Raw genomic sequence first — 18,198 nt, 5'->3', positions numbered from 1 at the left:
GTCAACCGCCACCACAACATTTGAATATTCTTTTCATCTTACCATTTGGCCATAGGACAACAGCTGAGCATAAAATGAAAGTGTAAGCTCCTTTAGAGCTCTTTTCTTTCTTTTGCAATCCTTCCCATATTTACTCTCAAGATCAGTACTGAACAGACAGTCTTGTTCATAGACACTCTCAACTAGCCCTAGAAACCAAGTAAAGAAGAGGCAGGTATTCTAAGAATTCAAGGATGGACATTAGTAAAGAAGGAAATATTTGAACTTAAAATTACTTAAATCATCTCTAGGCCCAAAAGTACATGCAAATATGCCTGTGTGCCTGGATATTTCTGTAGTCAGGTGTATAGACAATCATCTAAATAATTCAGACACCTGAAAGCAAGGCCAGGATTTTAGATTTCTTGTATTCAGGTTAAATCACTCAATTATTATTAACACATTGCATATGTTGTTCTGGCTGGAGCTGCATACTAGAGAAAATCAGACTAGATCAATGTACTTCACCTATCCAATTCCCTTGGAACACCTACTGCCTTTTATATGTTTCTATGTACCCAAGGCCTATGTCTATAGGGTCAAAGTAAAATGGAAGGTTGACACGGTTGTATCTAGAAAATGCCAATACAAAAACAGGCTGTGTCCTTTCCCTAGTGTGGACCTCAGTAGATCCATCCATAAATATGATTCCACTAGAGGTGCTTTAAGTCATTTCCAATGCTTTTGTTCTGTTATTATTTTGCTTCATATACATAACACCATTTTTTCCCTTTGTATCTAAGCCCTAATCACAAATTAAGTATACAAGACAATCTCATTTTCAGGTCAAACATGCAATTTGGTCACTGAACAGATGATCTGGGCATCCAGTGTGTGTCAACTGGCAGACTGTCGGCCCCCAAGTGCTAAAATGTCTGCATATGCTCTCACTTACTGTTGCAGGGGCATGAGTAAGTTTATGGAACACAGTTCATTCACAGATAGTCACTTTATGCCCTATTTGAACTTGTGAGCAAGCCAATGGATTCGCTGAAGCAAATAATCTTTTTTTTTTTCCTGAGTGGCCTTGGTTTCATACTCAAACCAACTGGATCACTAAGAGCTTAACAGTTACTTTCATTCCCTGCTGAAATTAACACTCTCCCTGGCCCCCAACACTTTCTCTCTGACAGGCTTTCCACCTTCCCAAAATGCAGTTTGTTGCTTTTACTACTCACAAAGCTCTAGAAACTACCAAAAAAAAAACCAGAAGTGAACTCCCACTTAGCAGAAATCCCTGCCCAAGATAACGCAGGAGTGGCTGACATAACCTTGTGTGTGGTCCTTGAGGAAAGTGTGAAGAGGAAGGAATTGTTGTAAATCATTAGGGTACCACAACTGACAGCTGTTCACTCACCAAGTACTTACCATGAACCAGGTTATCTCATTTAAACCTCACAGCAATCTTGCAGGGTAGAGAGTATTCCCCATTTTGCAAGTGATAAAACTGATTCTTCAAGAGTAACTTGCCCTACCCACTTAGCTAGAAATTTGAACCCCCTGTCTTTTTTTTAAGATTTTATTTATTTACTTTTAGAGAACGAAGGGAGAGAGAGACAGACAGACAGACAGACAGACATCAATGTGCGGTTGCTGGGGGCCATGGCCTGCAACCCAGGCATGTGCCCTGACTGGGAATCGAACCTGCGATGCTTTGGTTCGCAGCCCGTGCTCAATCCATTGAGCTATGCCAGCCAGGGCGAACCTCCCATCTTATTACAATGTCTATGATCTAACTAAAAGTGGTATTTGATCCTTTGTAACATCAAATATAGTATAATGATAAGTGACTATACATTTTAATTGGTATAGGTATTAAAATTGGGGGTGGGGGTAGAAAATCAGGTATTAAGAAAACTGGTGAATTTTTGCTCCTATCTTAGCCCTGACTGGCCACTCAAGCATGAAAATAAGTTTGAAAACAAGGACTGGGGACTTTGGGCTGTCTCTTTATTCACCAGCCCAGGGTGGGTCAAACCAGTTATTTGATTTGACTATATTAAGGAGTCAAAGTCAATTGATCAATCTATTTTCTCTAGCCATCCATGTTTTTTATTCATCCATGTTTTTATTCATCTCAGTGTCTGACACACAACATGAACTCAATAAATTTTTGGTGGATGAAGAATGGAAGAATCTTTGAGCCACTAAGAAGAGCAAGTTCTATTAAATTCACAAGAATAATTGGTGTCACATGTATACATTCTCAAACATGGTCTTTGCAATCTACTAAATGCTGCTAAATAAGCCTAAGACAATGAATAAACTGGCTATGCATTTAGAACAAAAAAAAAACAGAGCCAGGCAGCGGGAGCTGGATAATCTTTCAGTCATTGTTACTGGAGAGGGTGCTCATACTCATCAGGAGTTGGACTAGATATACCTTAGGACTCTGCCTGCAACTTGAGACTCTACAAGTCTATGAGTTGACACCCTGTCTACAATCAAGTAGTGAGGATTTCAACACTTTCTAATGGGGGCCACAAAGTTGGTCCTATGGAACACACATCAAAGAAGTCAACTTTCAAACTCTCAGAGTAATAATCAGCCATGTCCATAGGATCACAAATACATGGTATTTTGTGCTCAATGATCACACTTGATTACACCAATGACCAGGAAAGGTAACACTATGCATATTTGCAAGTTTAATACATTTCCGAATAAATCAAAACAGCACCTTTCATCCTATTTCAATGCAATTATTCCTGGTTCTCCTTCTTAGGTCTCATTCTAGTCTCTTTCAGTAGCCTGTATTGCTACTTCTCTAGATCTTTTGCAAGTCCTTCCACATGAGTCTTCTTGGTAGCCTGTTCCTTACACAGTGCCCCTCAGTTTGCCTCTGATCCAGTGCTCAGGGAACCCTGTCCAGTCTCCTGGCCCCAGACCTGCTGCTCTCTCCCTGTAGATCTGGTGTGTGTTTGCTTTTTGTCTTTCTCTTTCTTCTTCCTCTCCAGATCTACCAGCTATATTTTTCATATTTCCCATAGTCTTTCTAGACCTCTGTTGTCCCCTTACTTATTCTCTCACAATCCCCAGTCCCTTTCTGAATTGCTCAGAGCAAAGGTCAGTGGTTCAGTGGTTTCATGAGCCCTTTTATTCTGAGCTGGTGAAGCTGAAGTACCCACCCCACCCCCCTTAACACCATAGGCTCTTACTTAGATGAAGTGTGGTATTTCCTCCATGAATCAGTTTACTCAAACTGCCATAACAAAGTGGGAGTCTTCAAGTATGAGAAATGGATTCTCTCATTGTTCTGAAGACCAGAGTCTGAAATCAAGGCAACAGCATGGCTGCCCCCTCTTGGAGCCTCTAGAGGAGAATCCTTCCTCTCCAGCTTCTTCTTGGTACCCTTGGCTATCACGTCCCTCTAATCTCTGCCTCTGTGATCATGCTGCCTTCTCCTCAAATTGGCCTCTGCCTTTCTTTCATAAGAACATTTATCATTTGATTGGGGCCCATCCAGGCAATACAGGATGATCTCGAGATCCTTAGTTTCATCTGCAAAAACACTTTTTCCAAATCAAGTCACATTCACAGGTTCCAGGGATTTAGATATGGACAAATCTTCTGGGGGTGGGGGGACACGGAGCATCATTCAGCACACTACATGCCCTCACCCCAGAGTATGACTGGCAGTTCTCATTTTTCAGAGCAGTGTTTCCTAAACTTGGATGTACATCTGAGTTACCTGGGTTATATGTGACACTGCTAATGCCGATTCAACAGGTCTGGGTGGAGTCTGAGATTCTGCACTTCTAACCAGCTCCCAGGTCACACTGATGCTGAGGTAGGTTGTCCAAAGTGAGTGCAGAGTTTGCAATGGTCTGGTTCACAGAGCAGCAGCAGCACCTGGAACCTCATTAGGATGGCAACTCTCAGGCCCCACCCACACCTGCTGAGTTTGAATCCTCTACTGCAACAGATAGATCCCCAAGTGCTTTGTTTGCTTGTTAAAGTTCAAGTAGCACTGATAAAACTAGAAGGTTTTCCTTCCTAGTATATACCCAAGACTCCTCCCACCACACTCTGCCCCTGCCCTGTGGAATCTTCAGCCTGGTTTGTTAGGGCAGATCTTCAGTTCCCTGCATGGTGGCAGTTTCTCTGAGGCCTCTGAGGGGAAGCCCCTGGAAATTAAACCCATCCTCTCTCTTGCACTCAGTTCTATTGCACCAATAGCCCCGCCCTAACACCCAAACTAGGCAGCCATTTCTCCCAAGACTGGGAATACCACCATTGTGTAATTCCAACACGGTGGTTGTAATACACACAGAAGCTACCAAATAGAATCTTGTCCTGATTAAAGAAACCACTATAAAACTTTTCAGGAATCCTGGTCCTTCTTCCTGATACAGGGATCAATGAACTGCATTGTCCCCACTCTAATGATGCTCCATCAAACCCTTTACTTTCAAGGAGTCAAGACTATAAAATGTGTCCCTTCATGCACCCCAGTGAAAGTAAGAAAGGAAGTTCCTACAACAACTATGTACTAGGCATCTGTCATCAATACTTCCGTGGTTTCTTTGCTCAGGGAGTTTTCCCTGAAAGACACCCTCCCACCAGCCTGCTGCCTTCACAAAAGGTGTATAGTCAGTGAAGGTTTAAAACTTGGCTCTGCTAGTTAGCAACTTGTTTAATATCCCAGAGCCTAGTTTCACCCATTTTTAAGAGTGGGTATAACATACATCCACAGGATCTTTTGATTAGATGAACCCTGAGTATTAGACAGAATCGTGCATGTAAGGGTCAGCATGGGGACTCAGGGTCCGATTCCCTTCTCCATTCTTCCTTTGGTCCTCTTCTCTTCCCATAGCCCTTAGAAAAATGAATGAGCCAATTGCCTCTTTCTTTTTTCTTTCTTTCTCTTCTTCCTTCTTCCTGGCTCAGTGGTCTTTCAAGTAGTTCATTGTGAAGAAAAGACTGGCCATAAATTTTGTCTGAAGAGGTCTATCCACACTTATCTCCACATCAAAATAAAACTATTCAACTTTAAAAAAATCTCTGACACCAATTTTATAAATCGTCAGAACTGAATTAGGGTTTTCCCTAATGCTTAAATACCTCCATCTTGCAACAGAAATGATTTGTTCTTGCCCTGTTATTCATGTATTTATTCAACAAACATTTATTGAGCACATGCTATGTGCCAGGCTCTGTTCTAAGTGCCTGTTCCCTTGCAGTTTACATGGTGAAATAGAAAATAAATAAGTTAAAAGATAATGAGCAAGATCATTTCAGGTAGTAGTAAGGGCTATGAAGGAAATAAATGGAGTGGTGAGATGTGATGGGGGGGGGGCTCTATTTTAGTGTTAGGTGGTCAGGTGAAGCTTCTCTAAGATATTCAAGGTAAGACCAGATTGACAAACAGTAACCGGTCAGAATCTGGAGAAAAAAGTTCTAGATAGGGGAACAAACAGCAAGTAAGAAGGCCTTTAGGTGGGATCAGAGTTGGCATATTTGAGGGCTCCCAGAAGTGTAGCAGCAATGATGTGATCAGAGGTTGATGAGGTAGGCAGATGTTGTGGACTAGACTGTATGCCCTCCAAATCCATACACTGGAGTTCTAACCCCCAATGTGACTGTATTTAGAGATAGGACCTTTACAGAAGAAATTATAGGTAAATGAGGCTATCAGGTTGTGACCCTAACACAGGAACATTAGTGTTCTTATAAGAAGAGACACCAGAGACCTCCTTCCACCGAATGAAGACACAGTGAGAAGGCAGCCCTCTGCCAGCCGAGGAGACAGTCCTTACCAAGAACTGAACTGGCCAGGCCTTGATCCGGGACTTCCAGCCTCCAGAACTTTGAGAAAACTAATTTCTATTCTTAAAGCCACTCAGTCTATAGTATTTTGTTATGGCAGACTGAGCTAAGCAGACCATGCTGGGCGACAAGGGCCACAGTAAGAAGCTACATTTTAAGCAGCGGTATGCTGGGTCTGGCGCATTTCAGCTCACTAAAGTCAACTGTTGAGTTTTCATGAATTTTATGAGATGTTAAAACACCAAGTTGGTGCCTTGAGATTAGACTTAGTGGGAATATTTACACCACGAAAACTGACAGATGTTACAAATCAAGGCTCTCTTCCCTCCTCCCAGGTGCCCTCCTCCCTTCCAAGAAAGCCTGTTAATCATTTGCTAGTACACTAATGAGCAATGGAAGTGCAATAGGAAGTCAACAAAGGGTTTAAGCAGGAGGATGACATGACCTAATTTATGTTTTGAAATAATCACTCTGGCTGCTGTGTGGGGAATGGCTTCTGGGGTGAGGGTAGGATCTGGGGAATCCAATGGGAGAAACTTGAACCCAGATCTTCTGACCTCAGGTGCTTATGCTACTGTCATAGCTGAGGCTAGCACTCAGTATTCTCTTCCTGAGGCCATAGAAACTCTGCCCTTTTAACCTTTTGCTCCCAAGGCCTGGTTTCCTACACCTTCAATCAGCAACCAGCTCTCCTCACTCAAAACTGTTATTGGTATCAGGCTTCACAATTGAAATCCCCAAATGAATCAGAGCCTCAGAGACCCTCAGAGCTGAAGGACCTACAGGACTGTATGACTCAGTCCTTGCCCTACCCCCACTCTGCTTAGTGTGGAAACTGAGGCCTGGAGAAGTTTAATGGCTTGCCCATGGCTAAACAAACAGAAGAGGAGGAGAAGCACATGATGGACACTGGCTCCTTGTGCACTGCTGTTTCTACTACATGGCTGAGCAATAGTGAACACAGAAGACCCATCTTACTGCTCTTACTTCAGTTAAGGTAAATAACATAATAATTTGTTTTAATTATACTTAAATTATAAATTATAATTATAACACTCAGTCTTTATGAGCATGTTTCCCAATGAAACCACTTGGGTTAGAAGCACTTAACAACAGCAGATCCAAAAACAATTATTATGGAGCAACCTGATGTTTACTCAGTCTCAGGAAGTTGTATACTTAGTGCTGATACCTTCTCAGAGCTTCTAGTTACTAATATCCAAGTACAGATAATTTAAAAGTGGCTGTAAAGGCAATCAGAGAAGCTTCCTTCTCTTAATAACAAAGAAAGAAAGATGAAGAGAAGAAAGAGAGAAGAAAGAAAGAAAGAAGTTAGCTAACAGCCTTTTTCCTTTTTTTAAAATTTTATTTTAATCATTGTTCAAATACAGTTTTCTCCTTTCTTACTCCCAGTCCAGCCCCCCTCCCACCCCTCCCCACTTCCCTCCCATTACCACCCTCCCCTTAGTTTTTGACCATGTGTCCTTTAAGTTTGTTCCCGTGAACCCTTCCCACTGTCCCCTGAGATTCCCTCTACTCTCTTCTGTGGGCACTGTCAGCCTGTCCTCTATTTCAGTGTCTTTGGTTATATTTTGCTTGTTTCTTTGTTTTGTTCTAACAGCCTTTTTCAAAAGGTCTTAGCCCTGGCTGGCATAGCTCAGTGGATGGAGCGCGGGCTGGGAACCAAAGTGTCCCAGGTTCGATTCCCAGCCAGGGTACATGCCTGGGTTGCAGGCCATAACCCCCAGCAACCGCACATTGATGTTTCTCTCTCTCTCTCTATCTCTCTCCCTTCCCTCTCTAAAAATAAGTAAATAAAATGTTAAAAAAAAATCTTGCAACTATAGATTATGGAAATAAAAGTGGCATAAGTTCATGAGGATGAAACGACTGCATATTTTATTGTTAGGAATTAATCATATTTCAGGGTTTCAGGAGAAATTCTTTGCAGGATTTTTACTGTTTTCACAGATATGTGGAATGTTATTGTTGGAGATGACACAATCCACCATCTACAAACCCTGAAGGCTTAGAGGTCAAGAACTCTGCCTACAGACACACAGCTCATGGACAGCAAGACAAGGAAGAGGCTTGGTTTCCTGATTCTTAGTTAGGCATGCATCCTAAACTCTCCAGGAGGCTCGGGTTACACTTTGCCTGGCACAAAGGGCTGATGGCTGCCTCTGCAGTGGTACTACCACCTATGGATGGGGTCTAAATTTCAGTTCAGCTCTGGAGGTTGCCTCTGAGGGCAAGGGCCTCCATGACTTCTGCTCCTGGCCTGACCTTAGCCTTCCCTTCCTGAAGTGTAAATAAAGCAAGATGGAGTCTCAACCTGGCTCTGCAAAGCAAGGCAGAAATGGCAAGAGGCATTTTGCCCATTAATGAATGCAGCTGACTGCTTCAACACTTCATTCCACCAAAGTCTGGATATGGGCCGGCCTTGCCTACTTGGCCCATATTCAAGATGCTTTTCTCTTCCCCATGAACTGTAGTTCTATTCATTACAGGGGAAATTGAAGGAAATGAATTGACATATTAAGTTTTCAAGTCATCCTTGTGTTTTGTGTTTTGGGACTGGCTTTAAGCTTGTGGTAGTAACAGTCAGTCATGAGATGCTCAGATAGGGAGACATGAGTACAAAACCTGCTTTTTTTCCTCTCTTTCTCCCTTTTAAAAAATGTGTATTGTTGGAAAATACACATGACATAAAATTTAAGTTTTAATCATCTTAAAACTTAATCATCTTAATCATCTTTAAGTGTACAGTTCAGTGAATTAAGTACATTCACATTGTTGTGCAACCATTAGCAACATCCACCTCCAGAACTCTTTTCATCTTGCAAAACTGAAACTCTCTACCCATTAAACAATAGCTTCCCATCTTCTCCACCCCACAGCCCTGGAAGCCATCATTCTACCTCTGTCTCTATGATTTTGACTACTCTAAGTACTTCATATAAGTGGAATAAAATCAAACAGTATTTATCCTTTTGTGACTGGCTTATTTCATTTAGTGTAATATTTTCAATGTTGCTCCACATTGTAGAATGTTCCTTCCTTTTTAAAGCTGAATAATATGCCACTGTATGTATATGTCACATTTAGCTTATCCATTCATCTGTTGATGGGCACTTGGGCTGCTTCCACCTTTTGGCTATTGTGAATAATGCTGCTATTAACATGGGTGTATGCATATCTCTTCAAGTGCCTACTTCCAATTTTTTGGATATATACCCAGAAGAGGATCAGCTAGATCATATGGTAGTTCTATTTTTAATTTTTTCAGAAACAGCCATACCACTTCCTATAGTAACTGCACCAGTCTACATTTCTACTAACAGTGCACAAGGGTTCCAATTTCTCCACATCCTCTATAAAACTTACTGTCTTTTACAAAATATTTTATTAATTTATTTTTAGAGAGGGGAGAGGAGGGAGAAAGTGAGGAGAGGAACACCAATGTAAGAGAGAAACGTCAACTGGTTGCCTTTCATACATGCCCCAACCCAGGACTGAACCTGCAACCTAGGCATGTGCCCTGACTGGGAATCGAACTGGGGACCTTTCTCTTTGTGGGACAACATTCAACCAACTGAGCTACACCAGGTAGGACAACACTTGTTATTTTCTAGTTTTATTTCATAGTAGCCATCCTAATGGGTGTGAGGTGGTTAAAAAAACCCACTTTTAATCCATATTGAATTCATCTCCCTGACTCTGCTTAGAGACTTGGCTTTCTGTGGAAAGGAGTCAAGCAGGGAATTCTCTCAATGCTGGTATCTGGTCTAGAGAGTTCAAGTAAAACAAACACAAAGTCAGACTTTTCTTCAACAGCAAGGGGTCTGCCTATATACAGGGTCAGGCAGAAGTAAGGCCTGCTTGAGTGTGGTTGGCAGGGTAATAATATGGGTGCAATAATTTATAGTTTTAATTTCAACATTTCACCTAAAATGTCTTATGGTGGGCTTGAGTGTGATATTGTTATGTTACAGAGTTACATGCTTATGATTTTGTAATAAAAGATTTTGTAATAAAAGGGGGTATTATTTGTGCCGGACCCAGTAGTTGGACATTTGCCTCAGGGGAGCAGGTGCGGAATGACCGCGGCCACGTCACAGATAGCAGAGTCAGCATTTAAGAAACTTAAGGCAATCTAATATGACCACGTGTTTCAGACACATGATCAGAGGGATTGTCTCACTAAAGAGAGTAGGAACTAGTTTGGGCATTTTTTTTAAAATTTCATTTTCTAGTATTTTAATTTTATTGAATTTTCTTAAGTGTCAGTTCATGATGTGTTGAAAATTAAGAAAAAATACTTTGTTTTTCACCACAGAAGCCTCTGCCTCGGGCTGAATAAATGTGTATACCGTGTGTGCTCTAAAGTAAATAACAAAAGTTCTTTGGAACTCTTAGTCCCCCAGCTGACACCATGGTCCAACGTGAGGTCATGTTAACAGCAGTAGCTACGTCTGGCTGGTTCTAGCTCCCAGCCTGGCTGGCACAGGAACTCCAGCCCCACAACATTTCTCTTGGGGATTTCTGGGCTCCTCAGGTCTCCACCACTAGATCACAGCTATATGCGCCTCTCTGATTTCCTTGACACCAGCTTTCCCCAGGACCTCAGCCATTTGCTCAAATGGAAAGCAGCTACCACACCCTCATTTCTTGACACCTCTGGCTATCTCTGCTTCCCTTGGATTATGGGCCTGGCATTAGCTCATTCTGCCACAGCTGGAGCCCTGTCAGCTCTGCACCAGGTCCAACCCGATCTGTCCCTTGGGGTTCTGGTCCTGCTCATTGCTCCTGGATCCCCTGAAGCACTATATTTAGGGTATGGTGTTCGGTTTCCCCAGCAGCTGCTGGACAGGATGAGTGACCCAAATGATAAATGCAGGACAGTAGACAGGAGGGGGCTGACAGGTTAAGTCCCTCTACCTCCCTCCCACCAAGTTCTAACACATGATGGTTCTCCATATTTTAAAAAGCTCTTCCTTCACATCTTGTTTTTTTTACTCTACTTTTGTGGTGGGTATTACCACCCCCATGTAATAGATTAGGAAACAGAGGTTCAGGTAGGATGAGATTCATCCAAGGCTGACTCCAACTATGCCACACATAGGTACAGGCCAGTCAGTGCAGGACTACACAGGCCCAGCTTAGACTAGGATCTGCCCAGCAGGCCTGATCATCTAGGCATATGTAATAAACCCAAGTGCGGAATGGCTCCGGAAGGTGCTCCTGACCAGGTGCTCTCATCAGGAAGGAGTGAATAAGCCCATCTTATCTGAGACTGCCTTCCTCTGGGACTAATTACCAGTGTCTGGAATGCACAGGCCTGGCACACTTCTTACGGGGCAAGCCATGGGTGTAGATGACCAGGCCCTGCGTCCCAGCTCAGCCACATGTTGGCTATGTGACTGTGGACTTCGTAGCTCTCTGGGCATCAATTCCCACACACAATGTGGGTGGTAGAAATGCCTTCCTTACATAGTTGGCCTAAGACTCAAAGAATTCCTGGTAAATTATCACACTGGGTAAAGACTTGTTATTACACCAAAGTCCATCTTTAATGCTCCTCCACAAATCCCTTATAAGCTATTGTTTTCTGCATCTTCTCTCATTCTATATCCTGAGTTTGGTCTTGCCAGTGGATGGGAGGCAATCTGGCTCAAATACAAGAAATACAGCCCAGTTTACCTTCTGAACCATAAGATTCCTATCCTTGATTAGTTTGGGCATGAAGACATCATAGAAAGGGCTACCTTGGGGTCAAGACAAACAGGTGGCACCTGGTACAGAGCAAGTTATCTGGCCACAGGTGGATGCAGGTCAGCAGGTCAGATGGGGGTTGGGAAGGTTTGGAATGAGAAAGTGAGGTTCAAGAAGGAGACCTGATTGGGGGAAGGTCAGGATCTTTAAAGGACTTACCAGAGGAGGTTTCGGACTAAAGGGACATTAATATATACAATGGGTGTCAAACTCATTTTCACCAGGGGCCACATCAGCCTTGTGCTTGCTTTCAAAGGGCCAAATGTAATTTCAAGTCCTTAATAGTTAAGCAGCAGTTACATTTATACAGTCCTAAAGTTAGTTCCACCCTTTGAAAGTAACCACAAGGCTGATGTGGCCACCAGTGAAAATGAGTTTGACACCCCTGATCCATAGAGTCCTATAGTCTAATGTCTTGTTTTTCAAATGAAGAAAAGGTCCAAAGAGGATAACTGCCACTCTGGTAGGTGGCCCTGCTGAGGTCAGACCCAAGGTCTCCTCACTGTTGTTCCTTTGCTTTTAAAACTGCCCTTTAGCTCTTCTATCCTATGTCAAGTAACCACACAAAGTAGATTTGCCAAAATAGCAACCAATTTTAAACAATCTATCCTAAGACATTCCTATTTGTCAGAGCATAGGTCCCATCTTGAGGTCTGGGTAATAAACACCAGCCTCCTAAATCAGCAGAAGGGCCAAGCAGTGGGCCCCCACCTCACCCTCATGGCAGTTGCTTTTGCAATAATCTGGGAGAAAGCCCTGCTATACTCACATCGGCCAATAGAGGGCAGACATGGGAAAGGTTTGTCAGGTTTGCCTCTGCAGGCTCCCAGCAGAGGGGAGGGCAGCCTGCCTCTCACCAAATTGGGCTGTCAGCCAGGACCCAGCAGTAAAAAACCAGTATGACTGATTTTACTGTCTAGTAAAATGAAAATCCTCATAAATGCTTATTTGCTCTATCGTTTCAGTTTCCTGAGTGTCTGGCTGGCTCCAGACAAGGCACTTGAGTTTGAATCATCACCAGGCCACAGAGGAGCTGCAACAATAAGGGGAAGTTATTCTCAACACTTGGTTTCCACATATGAAAATGAAGGGAAACATAGTGCCCACCTGGCAGGGTTGTTGAGTGACATAGATTAGGATTTGCTTGCCACATAGTAAGCGCTCGATGTATATTAGCCAGCAGCAAATAGTGATTTTACTTTAACTTAAATAAATATTTATTGAGCACCTACTCTGCCTAAGATCCTAAGCCTAGGTGTTTAGGGGATAGAATAATGAATAAGACACTTCTTCAAAAATATCACAATGACTAATTGTATGTTTCATCTATTGGATCTTTTAACTATTACCTTAATAGTAGTAAATATCTTTGATTTCTTTTATTGTCCTTGTTATGAGGAAGCTCAGCACCAAATCTGAAGGCCAGTCTTGGCTGCAGTTTCTTCTCCTATGGCCAGCAGATTTGCATTCCTGTTTTTTGTTGGTTCTCACATTATATTTCTATTCATACTTGACTAAGTTACTATATAAATCTTTGCCCTGACCTGCCCTGTCCAGAGGTTTGGGCTTGCTTGGTCAGAGACCAGAGCACTTTGGGGACAGGAGAGTGCCAGCCCCCACACTGGGGGGCCTGAGGGGAAGAAGGATGAAGCAGAAACAGCAAGTCAAAACACCGCTGAGGAAGAGACAGAAATGGAGGCTCTGTGGGAAGAAAGAGAAAAGTGGGTAAAAATACAGACACTGCCCAGGATCACCTTCAGTGTGGGCAGAGAAGGAAAAGGAGGGAAGATGGTGGGGATGCGTGTTAAAAACCATAGGTTAGGAAAGAAGTTGCTTGGTATCCATTTCAGGGGCAAGGGCAGGGCGTGGGGGGAAGAGAACAACTAGCAACAGGTTTCCCATGGAGAAAGGAAGAAGAGTGGGGAGCAAAAGTCCCTGCCCCACCCCCACCCCAGGGCCTGGAAGGGGGAAGTTCCCAGGGTCATCTGGTCACACAGCAGTCTCCAGATCCCCCTGTGACTATCAGCAGGCCTTGGGGCACTGATGTTCACAGCACCTCCCCACCCTCCACCTCTCCATCCCCACCTCCCAAGAACTGGGAGGTCTATAAAGAGCCAGTCACCACAGATGTTAAAAGTACAAGGCTACCCTTGGCCTTGCTCAGGACTCAGACTGGCTGGCATGCCTGACGTGAAGGAACAACAGGACACAAGAAAACTTGCTGATGGTGGCAAAAAAGAAGCAGGCTGACCCATCTGTTAAGAAAATATCTTGGCCAAACAACTCACAAGGTTTCTTTTAGAAACTAAGCAGACCCCACAAAATAGGGGCCTGTGTGGGCTAAAAGGTGTGTGCTGGGACCATAAATAAACTGCCAAGATGTCTATCCATTATAGAATCATAAATAAATTGTATTTTCTAACAGCAATGAGAATGCACAAACTACTGCTACATACAACTGTATGGATGAATCTCACAAACAGATGCTGAATAAAAGAAGCCAGACACAAAAGAAAGAACATCATATGTAAAGATTGTGTAAAGATTAAACACAGGGAAGCTACGGTGTTCGAAGTCAGGTCACCCTTGGGGGCAGTAACTGGAAGAAAACAAGTTGGTTTCTGTCATGTTCTTTTTCTCGATCTGCTGCTTACATGCACATATGCTTACACATATGTTCACTTTGTGAAAATTCATTGAGCTGTGTATTTTTCTGTAAGTATCTTAGATTTCAATAAAAAGTGAAAACAACACAAGCAAATCCTGGAGTCTTGACACAGGGTCCCAGGCACAGCAGTGAGCCAGGCAGCACCCACCCTGGCACCAAACTGACTGGGGCAGAGAGTGACAGGGGCAGTGACTGAGGAGGCCCGCAACCGCCCCTCCCACAAGCAAACTCAAGTAGAGTCGCAGAGCCAGAGCAATTACTCCTGTGAGACAACTGAGGGCTGAGTGAAGAGCATCTGACAACTAACCAGCGAAAGAGACTGAACTGGGAAGGCTAGGACACCAGGGAGCCCCCACCCACCCCCGCCCCCGGAGGCAGAGGGAGCCATCTGGGTCGAGGAGCCCCTGGGCACCATTGTTCCTACAACCCTTCCACTTTGATATTCATTTACCTGGGTACTCTGGCCTACCTGCAAGATCCATGGTGCGTTCCCAGTTACACTGCCTGGAGCCTTTTTCTTCTCAACAAAGGGAACAAGCAAGAATCTGAGGGCTGCATAGCCACACCTGGCCCACCCTCAGAGGCCAGAGCTGGTCCGGCCCTCAGGCTGCTGCCCCAGGTGCTGCCCGGAGCGCATGCCCAGCTCCAAGCAGCTTCCCGAAGCCACGCGGCCCGGAGTCTGTGGGGAGGTCGCCTCTACACCAGACCCCTGTCTAACGAACAAGAGAGGGGCCGTGTAGGGAAGGCTGGGAGCTGTGGGGAGAAGATAGGTTCCAATTTGAGGCCCAGGGGTTTCTAAGGAAAGTCCACTCTTTGCTCTACCAAAATCTGCCCTAGGGGGCCATGTGGTCCTCCTGGGTCAGACATGTCCAGGGTCCTGGGTTTGGCCCTGTGTTCTGCCCCCTGACCAGGGTTGGCAAGGACAGCGAAAGGCTGGTTGGGCTTTTGGAAGAAACTGTTGCCAACCTGAAAGCAATTAAGGGTGAACAGGGAGGGATTCTGTCAAAGCAAGGGCTATGGGCACCCTCTCAGGCTGCTTAGTGCCTTGGGGACCTAAAAAAAAAGGTCTAACCAGGAAGCATAACCACTGGATTCTGACAGATTGGGGTTAATCCTTTTTCTGTCCATTTCTTAGATCTGCAACCTTGAGAAGTTATTTAAATTTCCCAAGTTTCATTTCTTCCTTTTTAAAATGTGGATAATACTATGGTACCTACCACTCTGGTTGGGAAAGGGTTGGAAAATTAAGTAAGGTGATATATATTCAATTCTTAGCACCATTGCTGCCCTTTGCATAGGCTAAAATGCAGCTTTTTTCAAAGTTATTGTCAGTGGGAGACTCTGCAGCTCCCGGTGGAGGAGGCAGTGAGGAAATGCTTGTGGATCTTGGGTTTTTGATCAACGGATCACTGTTTCTTACTAGTGTTTTCCCTAACACAAGAGACACAGTGTAACACTCACTAGGCAAAATACAAACCAATCTAAAAATAAGTCAAGATTTTGTTAACTTATCCAAACAAGAAGTAAATACATTAAAATTCTTAACTATATGAACATAGGATTTTTCCTTTGGGGGGGAAAATAATTTTTTAAAAGAGACAAAGTAGCTGGGGATAGGAATTATAATGGCTGGCATTTATTGAACATTTGATCTCTGTCAGGCGTAGTTCCTAGGGCTTAGCATTTTCACTCTTCATGACAAGCTCAGGAGGTGGGCAATGTTCTCTCTCCTCTGTGGTTGGGAGGTTGGGATTTAAACCTGGGCTAAGACACTCAGCACCATGCTCCACAGAGCCCCCTGGCAGAACCTGATCCCAGATCCTAGGGTATGAGGGTATTGACCCAGAATGGTGGGTCTGAGGTGCTGGCAGGACCTTCTGGAGGTGCTGTCCACCAGAAGTTGAACATATAGGACTGATGCTAAGGAGGGGTCAGATATTTTAACTACTCATCAAATATTTATTGAGAGCCTATGATGTGTCTGGCACTGCTCTGGGCTGATAAAACAGGCAAAAATCCTTGCTCTCATTGAGCTGAAATTCTAGTGGGGGGGCAGCTAGATACTAACATAATAAGTAACATGTACAGTATGTTAGACAGGGATTAGTTCTGTAGAGGAAAATCAAAACACAAGAAAAGGATTTGGAAAGCCAAGGGTGGGTGAAAATTTACTTAGGGTGCTCAGGGAAGGCCTTGCTCAGGGAGCATTTGTGTGACACCTGAAGTTAGGTAAGGTAGTAGGCCATGCAGCTTTATGGGGGAAGAACATTCTGGATGGAGGGAACAGCACTGCAAAGGTCCTACAGGCGAGAGGGCAACTGACATGTCTGAGGAGAAACAAGAGGCCATTGTGTCTGCACCAGTGGGATGAGAACTAGCACGTCAGGGACCAAGCTGGAGAGTGGTGGGAGGTCCAGGCCTTTAGGGAGGAAATGGGGAAGGTTCTGAGCAGACCAATTACGTGACCTGATTTATATTTAAAAGGAACCACTCTGGCCACTTCATGAACAATGAATGTTGTAGGATGTGGGAGAAGCAGGGAGATCCCTTTAGGTACCAAATGCAGTAACTTGGGTAAGACACGATGGTAGGTTGAAACAGAGTGGTAACTGGACATGATGAGGAGCGGTTAGATTCTGGACACATTTTGAGGAATTTGGAAGTCTTCAGAAGCCTCTGAGGCTATCCTTCAAGAACTATTCCAGTGTGGGCCCCAATCCTAATAACCTTTCTGGGAAAGCCCTCTCTTAATGCCTCCAAAATAACAGTACCCATCACCCATGGAGCAAAGCCTAAGCCAAGTGTCATGGCACTGTGCTAGCTTTCCCTCTGTCCCCGTGGATTCTGGGCCCCTCTCTATGATGTGGAGAGCAGCAGCTAATGAGTGTTGCAAGCTTCTCTACTTCCCCTCAATGTTTCCCTTGGGATGGAGGCAAATGCCACTAGGAGCAACGCTCCAGTTCCTATTGCTTCATTGAAAACCACCCCAAAACTTAGTGACATAAAACAGTATTATACTCTTGGATTTTCTGGGTCAGTAACTCAGACAGGGCAACATGAGGATGGCTTGTTTCTGCTTCATTGTGTCTGGGGCATTAGCTGGGGAAGCTAATAGCTGGGGAGCTGGAATCATCTGGAGGGTTCCTCACTCTGGCTTTCGGGATTGGCTATTGGCTGGGACCTCAGCTGGCTGTTGGCCAGAACATCTTCACACAGCCTCTGCCTGTGGTGCGTCTGTGGGTCCCATGGTGGTGGCGGCTTACAATGCTGTGTATGCACATGCATGAGCCCCGGACCTGCAGCAGCCCCTTGTAAGGAAGGGCGATGCCCCCAAACAAGGTCAGCACACAAGATGGTAAAGCTGAGAGACAGAAGGAACCAAACCACTGAATTAATCTGGAGTACTCTACCTCCAACTTCCTGTTTGGTGAAAGGAAATACATTTTTCTGTACAGTTTAAACCAGTTTGAACTGGAGTTTTCTATTATTGCTGTTAAAGGTGGTATAACTGACACAGGTCTCCTAATCTGCCCCTTCTCTGTTGGACTGCGCACTCCTGGGGAGGGAGCAAGGGCTGGAGCCACCACCAGTGACAAATGAAATCCTGCTGCCAGCAAACAGCTGCTGCCTCCGGAGCAGCAGCCAGGGCCAGGACCCTATGCCAGCCTCTGAGTGAAATACTTGGCACCTTCATCTATAAAGGCAAGGAATCCGTTCTCTGTGATCATGAAGAATGTACGCCCAGGTAACTTGATGGTGGCAAACAAAAAGACAAAAACTACCCTAAAAGGGAGAAAACCCTCCAGAGGTGGCTCTATCACTGACTCCAGTCCCAAAGGAGCTACTTTCCTTAAACCTGTGTGTGATGAGAGCAGATGCTGTTAATGCTCCAGACACATCCCCGGGATCCTCCGACCCACTCTGGCCCACCTCGGACTGCCAATCTG

This window comes from Phyllostomus discolor, chromosome 1 (genome assembly GCF_004126475.2).
Source record: "Phyllostomus discolor isolate MPI-MPIP mPhyDis1 chromosome 1, mPhyDis1.pri.v3, whole genome shotgun sequence".
Lineage (NCBI taxonomy): Eukaryota > Metazoa > Chordata > Mammalia > Chiroptera > Phyllostomidae > Phyllostomus > Phyllostomus discolor.
The sequence above is the reverse complement of the archived record's forward strand: the minus strand, read 5'-3'. Positions refer to the sequence as shown.